Source organism: Calliphora vicina, chromosome 5 (assembly GCF_958450345.1).
Source record: "Calliphora vicina chromosome 5, idCalVici1.1, whole genome shotgun sequence".
In the NCBI taxonomy this organism is placed as follows: domain Eukaryota; kingdom Metazoa; phylum Arthropoda; class Insecta; order Diptera; family Calliphoridae; genus Calliphora; species Calliphora vicina.
In genome coordinates this window covers 102,708,182-102,720,181 of record NC_088784.1, presented here as the reverse complement: position 1 = coordinate 102,720,181, position 12,000 = coordinate 102,708,182, and positions in this window count along the sequence as shown.

The following is a 12,000-nucleotide window of genomic DNA, read 5'->3' as shown; positions in this document are numbered from 1 at the left end:
TATTTTTATTATTATAAAATATTCGGACCAAATTTCGTATTTTTAGTTCCATTAGTTTCGGTCATATCATGTTATTAACAGCGGATGTTCGCTGAGGTGGGTCAATGTATTTCCACATATCTTTGTCCATATATGTATGTTTTACCGATTTTTCCAAACATTTTTCAGAAACTAGAAACATTAATAATAAATTTCATACCCTTAGAGGTCCTTTTATTTTGGCTCTATCGCACTTAAAATTCAGTTGATGAAAAAAATTCAAGTATTTGACTTAAATTGGTGGCCACCACTGTAAACACATGAAAAAAATACGTTTTCATGTGTTTCTGAAACTAAATTTTTAAAAAGATCTGAATTTAGTATATTTCAAGTTATAGTAGGGTCTAGATTATAAAAATCAATAATAAATAAAGAAATATTTCTAAAAATTCCATTCCGTAAAAATTAAAAAAAAAGTATTTCGGCGGGTGCTGGCGACTAACATTTTTTACCGAGACATTCCCCAGAAGTTTATTTAAATGATGATTAAATGATGATATAGTCATTGGACGGTCTTTTTTTTGGCAAGCTATATAACATTCTTAGAAAAAAAAATATCAATATATTTGAGAACCAAGTTGAAAGGACTATAATAGGAAAATGGAGAGGCCCATAAATATAAGATATACACTTAATAAAAGCCTATTTCAATGTTTATCTATATTTTAAAGTATGAATTTCTATATGGTAATACAATTGAGATATATCTAATTTAGTAAAGCAGTAAAATATTAAAAAAAATTAACGAAAATATGATTCCTAGGACTTGATGGAATGAAGAAGTTGAAGAGCTTATAGTAAAAATTACTAATTTGTAGATTGCTTTGGTGTGTGACGTTTTACCTCCTTTCGGAATGAATATCACAGTGCATTCGGTCCATCGGTTTGTTATGTACGGAAAATGAGAGTCTATGAGCATTTCCATGCTGTTTCTGAATATAACCTTGAAAAGTTGGTGTTTTCGAAAGAATCTTGCACAGACGGCTGGTCTCGGAGAAACTTTCGACGCCGCTGCAGAAATTCCTGCAGGACTTACGTTTCGTGCTTCTAACCTGATTCTTAAATTTATTCAACATAGACTTATACGGTGACCAGTTACCTGATCTTTTTGTCTCGTTAAAAAGTTTACGTAGTTTACATCTACATCTACGCATAGAGTTCGCTATATCTAAAGACCATCACAGAGGTCTTACCTTTCCTCCGAGTACACGTTCGTGTTGTAGCCTCACTAAGAGAGAATGTGAGCTTTTCCACGGCGATTTCAATATCTCTAGTATTACCTATCAAAGGGGATGAGGGAAGTAATTCATATAATGAACTTTTTTTTTTAAAGGAATCAAAATATCGAAACTAATAATCCAAATATTAACATTAAATTTATAGTTGCGGTGACATAAATTGCATTGCTAATATTTATTGTTACGAGATAATACCTACACATGTTATTCAGTTAGATAATTTGATTTTCGGTGACCGATCGATTTTTAAATTTATTAATTTGTTATTTTTGTTTAAAGTGTATTGACCCGATTATATAAGACAATTAAGAAAACTTGCAATAAAAACTAATATCAACACAAAATTGCATAAAAACTTTCCATTGAAAAAAAAAACAACACAAAATATAAATATGTATTAATAAAAAGCATAAATTAGTTGACACACATAAAGGAAAAAGACAAAAAAACATAAACTTTTACAAATATTAAATAAGATTTCAAAATTAGTAACATTTAAATACTAAAATGCGAATTTGTTGTTTTTGTTATTGATGATACCCACCACCAGCCAAGCAAATATGTACATAATACAGATAGATAACACTTGGACATAATTTGCAATCTTCTTTATTTTTTTCTGCACAATTTGTTGCCGTATTGTGTTTTATTTCTTTTGCGAGTCCCATAATAATAATAATGACAATGTGTGCAAATATCTATTGTTGTTTCAAATGTCCATACAAGGTGATTAAATAGGATGTATTATTTAACTATGAAAATATTAATTTTCTTAACATGGCAAAACCAGTTAAATACATATATCGTTATCTTTATATGCAAATGTGCTAAGTCCATTTTCACAAAATTTTACTTTCTAAAATCCTGTATCTTCTATCTATATACAAACATATATAAAAATTAAATGGTCCATGTATGTAATGGCATCACGTGAGAACAGCAGCAGCGATTTGGCTGAATTTTATACCCTTCACCTTCGTGAGAAGGGTTTGTCATTCCGCGTGTAATTTCCACAATATAATTTTCCGACCCTATAATTTATATGTATATATTCTGGATCCTTATAGATAGCGGAGTCGATTATGTCATGTCCGTCTGTCTGTTGAAATCAATTTTCTGAAGACCCCAGATATCTTCGGGATCCAAATCTTCAATAATTCTGTCAGACATGCTTTCAAGAAGCTTCCTATTTAAAATCAGCAAAATCGGTCCACAAATGGCTGAGATAAGAGGAAAAAACCAGGACAACCTCGATTTTTGACCTATATCTGGATTACTAAGTCATTAATATAGACAATATGGATATCTAATGATAGATATTTCAAAGACCTTTGCAACGACTTATATAAGACCATAGTAAGTTGGCCTACAATGGGTCAAAATAGGAAAAAATATTTTTAATTCGAATTTTTTTTCACCAAAAAAAAAATTTAAAAAACCAAAAAAAAAAAAATTTCAAATTTAAAAAAAAAAATTTAAAACTTAATAAAAAAAATTTTAAAACTTAATAAAAAAAATTTTAAAATAACTATTCGAAAAAATTTTTTTTACAACAAAATTAAAAAAAAAACTGGAAAAAAAATGTTGTTTACCTAAAAATATTTAAAATTTGTATTTTGAAGTATAATTTAGTGAAGTATAAGATTCGGCACAGCCGAATATAGCTCTCTTACTTGTTTTTACTCGATTCGAAATTTTCAGGAGATGGTTTGTATAGAAAAAAATCAAAAATTAATTTTTAATAAATTTTTCTTAATAAGAGACATTTTTTGAGAAACGAGCGAAGCCGGGGCTGCAAGCTAGTTTTAAATCGGTTAATGCAGTTTTATTACTTATTTGATGTGATTTATTGTGAAATATAATCACAGAAGAAGTATTTTTTTGTGATATATTTAACCCTCCGTTAGCCGCAACTGATCTGGTTGAAACAAGCCACAATTTTTTTATTGTAAATTTTTCCCTATTGCTTTGATAAAAATATAGGTTTATTTTTACTAAGTATTCTAACGTTTTATATTAAAAACTTAATTTTCATAAAAAGTGGACTTAGCACATTTGCATAATAAGCTACTAACGATATATTAAATTTGGAAATACTAATTGTTTATAATATGTTATAGTCTAGATCAAAGAGAAATATACATACATAGAGCGGAGACTAGAAAAAAACTAAACAAATTAACTCAAAATAAAATTTTTTAAAATTTTGTTAAAACTTTGAAGTTGTTTTTTTTAATATATTAATCCCAAAAACCTAAGTGGTGAGAATGTATTAGCAAACAGAACTGTGGTGTGATTATTTTAAGTAATTTCTTTTTTTGAATTTTTTTTCAAGTTTCCAATCTATGTGTTTCTATCTATGATTCCAGCACTAATGATAGTAGAACAGAGAAATGATTCACTAAATTGAAAGATTGAGTTATTAGTTTATTCACTAATTCAAAACATGATACCAATACTGCATTAGAAATAATAAGTAGAATCAAAGAAGAGGAAATATGAATAAAAAAATAATACAAAAGCCGACGATAACAAAACAAAATATGGAAATAACTATAAAAATCGTCTAGATAATTTAAGTAAAACAAGCTTTTCTTAACTTGTTCCTTCAAAAATTTCCATTTTAAACACTACGAAAGCGGAAGCTTGAAACAAATCCATATTTTTAATTAATTGTTTTTAAGATAAACAGGTATTTGGCTCGAAAAATTGCATGACAACTGTTTTAACAGACTCTTAATTGCACAGGTTCTTTTTCTATGTCGACCGATATGTGTCACTGAATATTACGATTTCACGTGTTGGCTCATATTCTGAGCGTTTTTCGGTCTATGCACGCTTCAACAGTTGCGTTCGGTACAGGTCTGGTCAGATTTCAGCAGATCATAACAGATAGGCATTACCTTACACTGGGTCTACAACTTTCATGAAATGTTTAACATTAACAATAACATGATGTTAGTGTTAGGTATAGACACATCATGTTAGTGTTTTTCTAATGATTTAACACAGCTGTTAAACCATGTGCTTTAACAGCTCTTTTATAACATGAAATAACGTTTAAGCTTGACAGCAGTAATTTTGTTGTTTTTCTTTTCATTTAAAACACGATTTTCATTTCACAAAGTTAAAGTGTAAAACACACACGATTTTTTTAGAATATGCTTCGTTGACAATAAAAAAATAATGAAATATCTTAACATTGACATGAGTACGATCTCCACCAGTAAAATATTAAAAAATTAACATCATGCTTTAACAGCATTTCATGTCTGTTGAAGACTTGGTGTTAACGCTTTGGTGTCGATTCTGCTGTTTAGCCGGGCTTCACATAAGATCTCTTTCGCTTCGGATTAATGTATACATGATGAATACATGAATAATTCGGTGCAAAAATTATTTTCCTTTATCGTCTTTCAAGGTCTGTTTCGCTGCTTTTGGATGAATCCTGCTGCTCGCAAACGTTTTGAAATTGCTGCTTGAATAACAACAATCTTCATGGAATAATGCCTTCAATTCCGGGTCTTCAAACTTTTTTGTCTGAACTGGCCGATCACTTCTGAACCCCACAAACCACCTCTCGCATGTTGAAATCGATAGAACACATTCACCACTTTTTTTTTCAAAATAAAAAAGTAAAGCAAAACTTCTCGCAATGACGATTCGGTGGTACAAAATTCGACATTTTCGAAGCAAAAAAAAACTTTGTTGTTTACACTATAATGTTAATTAACTAAGCTCCATATTCTCAATCTTTGGTTATTTTTTATCGTGACGATATACTGATACAAGACAGTTCTGATACAATATTTATATTAATTGGAAGTATATCGTTACGAAAAACGATAACCAGAAATTGTGAAATGGTGCAAAATGACATTTAAATTATTAAAAATAAAAACCGCGTTCTAATGATACGCTATCTATTGTAAATCCAGCATTTTTAAGACATGCACCCAATATCTACAAGGTATTTTCCACCGTATATATCAATTTGTTGAAATTTCGGGAAACTTCTTATGTTTGGTATCATCGAAAAGGAAATTTAACATTTTAAGATTTTTGACCATTGGGATTAATTATTTCGAAACTTTGTTTTTAACATTTGTAAAACAAAATAAAATAATATATAAAATGAACAGTTAAAAATTGTGGTAACTATAGTATTTGAATTATAGAATATTTAAAACCAATTTAATGAAAATTATATAATAATTACGAATGAATATATGTAAGTAAAAAAAAAAATTGGTTGATTTAACCTCAACAAAAAAGTCAAGGGGTATTACAAAAATATACAAAAAATAAGTAAAAAGTTAACATTTAAATGTTCTTGACTTTACGAAGTAAATACAAAATATAATTTAATAAAATAAAAGCTAAGAAGCCACGGTATACATATGTATATTGGCTCATAGCGATTTCTCAAGCTTTTATAATTTAAGAAAACCAATATATTTTTAAATAATCATGTATTTCAAGGTTGGCTACCGTTACCAACCACTAAATTAACTTTTCAGCTTGACAAAATACCGTTATCGAAATTACTTAGAGAACTGTTAGCAATCTGAGACTATATTAGCAAACCCTACTAGATTCTAGCACTTGTTATAGTTGTTCCAATTATTTGCTGGGATTGCATATTTATTTTTCTTGAATTTTTTTCATTTGACTTTATCAAATTACCATATATTTAAACTACTCAATGTTGCCCCACTTATTTGCTTCAAATTATGGCAATATACTATGTATATTACCTAATTAGAAGAAGTTCCAATTACCACCTCATACCAAAACATCTCATTTAAGGCATAAATATTTCTGTTAGTTTTTTTTGCTTATTTTATTGGTCAATAAATATTGGTAAAGTTTTGTTAATTATTATTTAATCTATAGATAGATACTTTATGTTTCGCGGGTAAATATCACAAATAAAACCAAACATAAATATAAGTTTCACAAATATTGAAACTAAATGGATACAAAAGTACTCGTATGAACATTAAGAAGACAAATAATAAATAGACAATTGCTATTAATAACTAGTACTCATGGTCAGAGCTTTCAATTAATTAATTCAATTTGAGCTTAATTCACTAAAATCTTAATTCGAAATTAAACAATTAAGAGAGCTATATTCGGCTCTGCTGAATCTTATATACCCAAATTATACTTCAAAATAAAATTTTTAAATATTTTTAGGTAAACAAAATTTTTTTTTCCAAATGTGTTTTTTTCATTTTTTTTGAAAAAAATTTCTTAAAATTCTTTTAAAATTTTTAAATTTTTTTTTAGTTTTTTCAATTTTTTTAATATTTAGCGAAAAAAAACTATTGGTGAAAAAAAAATTCAGTTTAAAAAATATTTTTTCCGATTTTGACCCATTGCAGGTCCAACTTACTATGGTCTTATATACGTCGTTGCAAAGGTCTTTGAAATATCTATCATTAGATATCCATATTCAAGGTTGTCCTGGTATCTCAGCCATTTGTGGACCGATTTTCTCGAATAGTAACCGAGTCGGAAGAATTCCGGAGATATTAATGTATGAATCGTGTATGTAAGTTATTTGGGGGCTTCGGAAAGTTGATTTCAACAAGATCGGAAAATTATATTGTGGAAATTACAAACAGAATGACAAACTTATATATACCCTTCTCACGAAGGTGAAGGGTATAAAAATGTCAGCCTTTCATTCCATAAATCCATTCTCAAAATCTAATATTTTAGCTTCATTCGTAGGCTTTTATTTGAATAGATTTTATTCATTCTTGAATAAACTCATAATAAAATTAATTCATAATATAATTAATTCATTCAATCTATGAATGATTAAATTTTTGTAAATTCAAATCTAATACAAATTGAATTGAAAGATTTCTAACTTAAGCCTATTTGTAATGGATTTGAATTAAAGGAAACTTTAGTGAACTGAATCTGCCACAGATTTTAAAAAAGTAATATCGAACCGAATGGTTATTTTGACGTTCTACAACAACCTTTCAATGGAGCGAGAGACAAAATACAATTTTCAATAGGCAACGAGTGTGATATATATTTGCCCTTCTTTCCAATCCACAATCATTTTGACATTTTCTTTTGTTTGTTTTATATTGCCATATTACTGGAGCCAGCTGATTCATATCTGTGTAATCTGTGCTTGAGTGATTCAATAAGGAATTAATTCCATAAAGAATGAATTCTTAAAACAGCGAATTCAATACTTTTAAAGTACTAAGGAATTAAAGCAACGAATTAATTCCGAATGAATGCTTTAATGGAATTTGATTTGATTTAGAAAACTAAATTAAGAATTCATTCTTTCGAACCTTTTTGCTTATTTTTTATTAATGCATCTTAAATTTTTCAACATTAAAGATGTTTTTGTTTAAGCATTTGGCTGTGACTGAGGCCTAGTGTAAACATTTTGTGCATTTGAATATTATTTATTTACTACAAGACAAGGACAAATTGTTTAAACACAGCTCTAAATGTTTATAAAATTGTTCAAATTTCTAAATCCACCTTTGTATTGTTACTTTTATTTTATAATTTAATTTAGTTTGCTTAAGATTTTGTAGATCAGGTGGCGTTGCGTTTCGCTTAATTAAGGAAAAACAAACCGACAAATGTTATCAGCTTTGGAAAGATCGAAAGTAAAATCAATTTTAAATAAATTGTTATAAACCAGTTGTATGATGGCACAAACAAAAAAAAAAACTAATAAATATAAATTTGCCTGCAAGATATTTTTGCTAAAATTTAAAAACACAGCAAGAAACTTTATTTCTTTTTAGCACAACACAGCTCAATACACGAGATGCACACAGGCAGACAGACAGACAGAGAGACAGACAACTAGCCAATAATACTCGTTGTGAACACAGCACAATCAGTTTAGCGTAACAAGTAGACAAGCCACCAGCCTGGCTAATATTGGCCAAACAGTGGGTTGCAAGGTAGAAATATTTTTTTTTCAAATTACAAAATATTTATTTTATTTAAATTTGAAAAAATTTCAACCAATTAAATAATTTGAAATATTTTTCCATTTCCTTATAAACGCATCTGCTAAAGCTTCTTTTGTGGTATTATTTTGAACCCCAAGTTTTTATGCGGGGCCATATCAACCAAGACCAGCCTCATTTGCCTGCAGCTAACAGTTCGAGAACTAATTTCCAATTTTAGATTATTGATAACCTCCCGGGGAGTCAGTTTTGGAAATTTCTCAAACTGTATTGCTATTAAATTATCTTATCTTGGAGTCTCTCGAAATTTTATTATAAAACAAGTAACAGAGCTATACTCGGCTGTGCCGAATCTTATATACCCTTCACAAAATTACACTTTAAAATAAAAATTTTAAATATTTTTATGTAAACAATTTTTTTTTTTTGAAATTGTTTTTTTTTTAGTTTTTAAACTTTTTTTTTAATTTAAGTTAAAAAAATTTGTTGGTGAAAAAAAAATTGGGGTTAAAAAATGTTTTTTTTTCCGATTTTGACCCATTTTAGGTCCAACTTACTATGGTCTTATATACATCGTGGCAAAGGTCTTTGAAATATCTATCATTAGATATCCATATTGTCTATATTAATGACTTAGTAATTCAGATATCGGTCAAAAATAGGTCAAAAATTGAGGTTGTCCTGGTTTTTTCCTTATATCTCAGCCGGAAGAATTTTGACGGAGATATTGATGTATGAATCGTGTATGTAAGTTATTTGGGGGCTTCGGAAAGTTGATTTCATTTTTAAAAAATCTGATGAATCCAAATATAATTTAAAAGGCAGTGATAGGAAAACATTTGTAAGACCACGACGAGAAATATACTGGAGCCCAAGTATTAATTATATGACTTAAAAATGCGGGATTTACAATAGATGGTTTATCTTTTGATCTCTGTTTTTGTTTATAGTAACTTATATGTCATTTTGAAGGGTACATATCTGTCATTTATTCTCACTTAGTTGTTAAACATTATAGTGTAAACAATAACATTTTTTTGGCTTCGAAAATGTAGAAATTTTGAGCCAACAAAGCGTAATATGCTGGAAGTTTTACATCTTTAATTTGAAAAAAAGTGCCAAAGAATTACACCGATTACTCACCGAAGCTTATGGTGAATGTGTTTCATCGGTTTCAATGAGCGAGATGTGGTTTGTGCGGTTCAGAAGTGGTGATTTTGACACGGAAGACAAAGATCGCCCAGGCCAGCCAAAAAAGTTTGAAGACCAATACTCAATGAAGATTGAATCATTACTTGCGATAAAAAATAGATCCATTACGATAACCCGAAGCGTAAGAGAGCGTATGTAAAACCCTGTCAACCAGAATCGATACCAATGCTAAATATTCATAACGCTAAGGTAATGCTCTGTATTTGGAGGGACCAAAAGTGTTCTTGGCCTCAAAAGATGAGCAGTTCATTTGGTTCGGAATCCATATGTTGCCAGAAAGATGGGAAAAGGTCATAGCTAACAGTGGCCAATACTTTGAATAAATTTATATTGTACAAATGTTCAAAATAAAAGCTAAAAATTTGTCATACAACCGATACATAAGACAGTTAAGTTTGGTGTACTATAAATCTGTATACGATTTCCACTGTATATTATTTTAAAATGTGTAACGTGAAGTTACAAAAGTCAATCCATCAACTTAACATAATTAATACTAATACAATATTAATTAGTATATTGTTGTTAATAATTCCGAAATAGTTTATGAGAATTTTAATATAAGACATTTAAGAATAACATGAACAAGGGAAGCAAGATTCGAAGTACCTATCTATTAGTACCTTTCTCCCGGGTAACAAAGCTTAATTAGTTAGCCGAAGCATTTGTCTCCGTAATATTAGCCAATAAGTTGTAGTAAGCCGATGAGAGCTGAAAAATGTATATCCTCGGATTGCATCCATTACCCATAAAAAGTCGTTAGCCGACCGAAAGCCGAAGCATTTATCTCGTCGGATTGTACTCAGTATGTGTAGTCCTAACTTATATCGTCGAATCCTCTGTTAGAAGCTTGGGCTATTTACGAACATATTTCAAAAATACAAGACAGCTCTGTGGTAAATTAGATTTCAAAGGTAGCACACATTTGAAGAACCTGGACAGACTAAGTATACTCCGGATGGAAACAAAAACTGCATCACAAATGTATAAGAATACCAAAAATATTAAAAAATTATCAAGAAATACAGTTCCCAGATCATAGCGTCAATTATAAAAAAGCACTATGTATTTTTTTTCATAATTTTTAAAACTATTCACAAAATTTAAGGAATTTTCTTGATTAAACCACTGTGCACTTGTAAAATATATAAATTAAATAACCCTCTATACACTGTACCGCCTTATCAAGAACAAGTTTTGTTCATATACAATATTGTTGATTTTTTACAACAACTAGACAGAAAAAATTAAAAAAAAAACAAAACTACCTCAAACACAGCTTTAGTTTTGATACGATTTGCAAAGACGTTCATAATACCATACAATCTACAAGAGACACTCAGTCTTGGCTCGGACGCCACACTATAAACAACAAACTTTTTAATTAAAGATATATTCCAAAAAATAACAAAAAAAAAAATTATAAAAACCGTTTAAAAATTCATAATTTTGAATTTGTAAATAAAAAGTAAACGAAACATTGTTTTGTGTACCTAGTGTGGTGTAAACGACAACAAAAAACGTGCAATATTGAAAAAATAATAAACAAAAACTGCAAAAAATAACGTATAATACTTTTTTTTTTTAATTGTACAAAATCTATAGCAATTAAAAGGTAATTAAAATAAGGGTTTTTACATTGATTTAAATACAATATAAAGTGTTTTCTAATAAAAAAAAGTATATGTTTAACAGTTTAAGGTTGCTTGATTAAGTCTTTTGTTTTCTTGAGGGTATTATTCAACCTCAAACATCAATCAGTCTTCAGTATTCAATTTGCAACAACAATAAACAACCATTAAGTGTTAAATATTTTAGCATTTATATAAAATCTTAAATAGTTATTTCAATATTAATGTTTTAAATATCAAATCACTTTTTTGGGAGAAGTTTTTTAATGTGTTTTTGTGTATCTTTTGTTTCTTATTTCCAAAATCAATATTTATGCATACTATTTAAAGATAGTTCAATCAATGCCAGCAGCTTTTTATAATATTTCCTAATTTTGAGTTTAAAATCACCATAAAATCAGCCAAAAATATATTTTAATTGTATTATTTTGTATGGTGGCTATTTTTGGAGTTTATACAAGTTTTAAAAGTTGAATGATTTAATTGATCTATTAAAAATGTTGCCACTAACCTACTGAACTAATATTTGAAATCAAACTAGCTTTAAGTGAATTGCGAATTTGAATTTGAAACATACTTAACAATAATAAGAAATAAAATACAAACAATTTTGCACGTTTAATTTTAATATTTCTGAATATACTACGTTATGATTTTCTTTCTCTGTCTTATAAGGAAATATTAAAAACAAACTTTATTTTAAATTATGTATATATTAACTTAATAAATTAATTCATTTGTTAACATAAATAAATAAATAAATACTACTTAATGCTTAATAAATATATAAAATAAACCGAAATAGAAGGCCTGGAAACAAAAACAAAACAAGTTTAGATATAAAGATTCCACGTTACTCAAAAACCGTTAAGACTATACAAATATTTGTAACCAGTTTTTTGCAAAAAATTT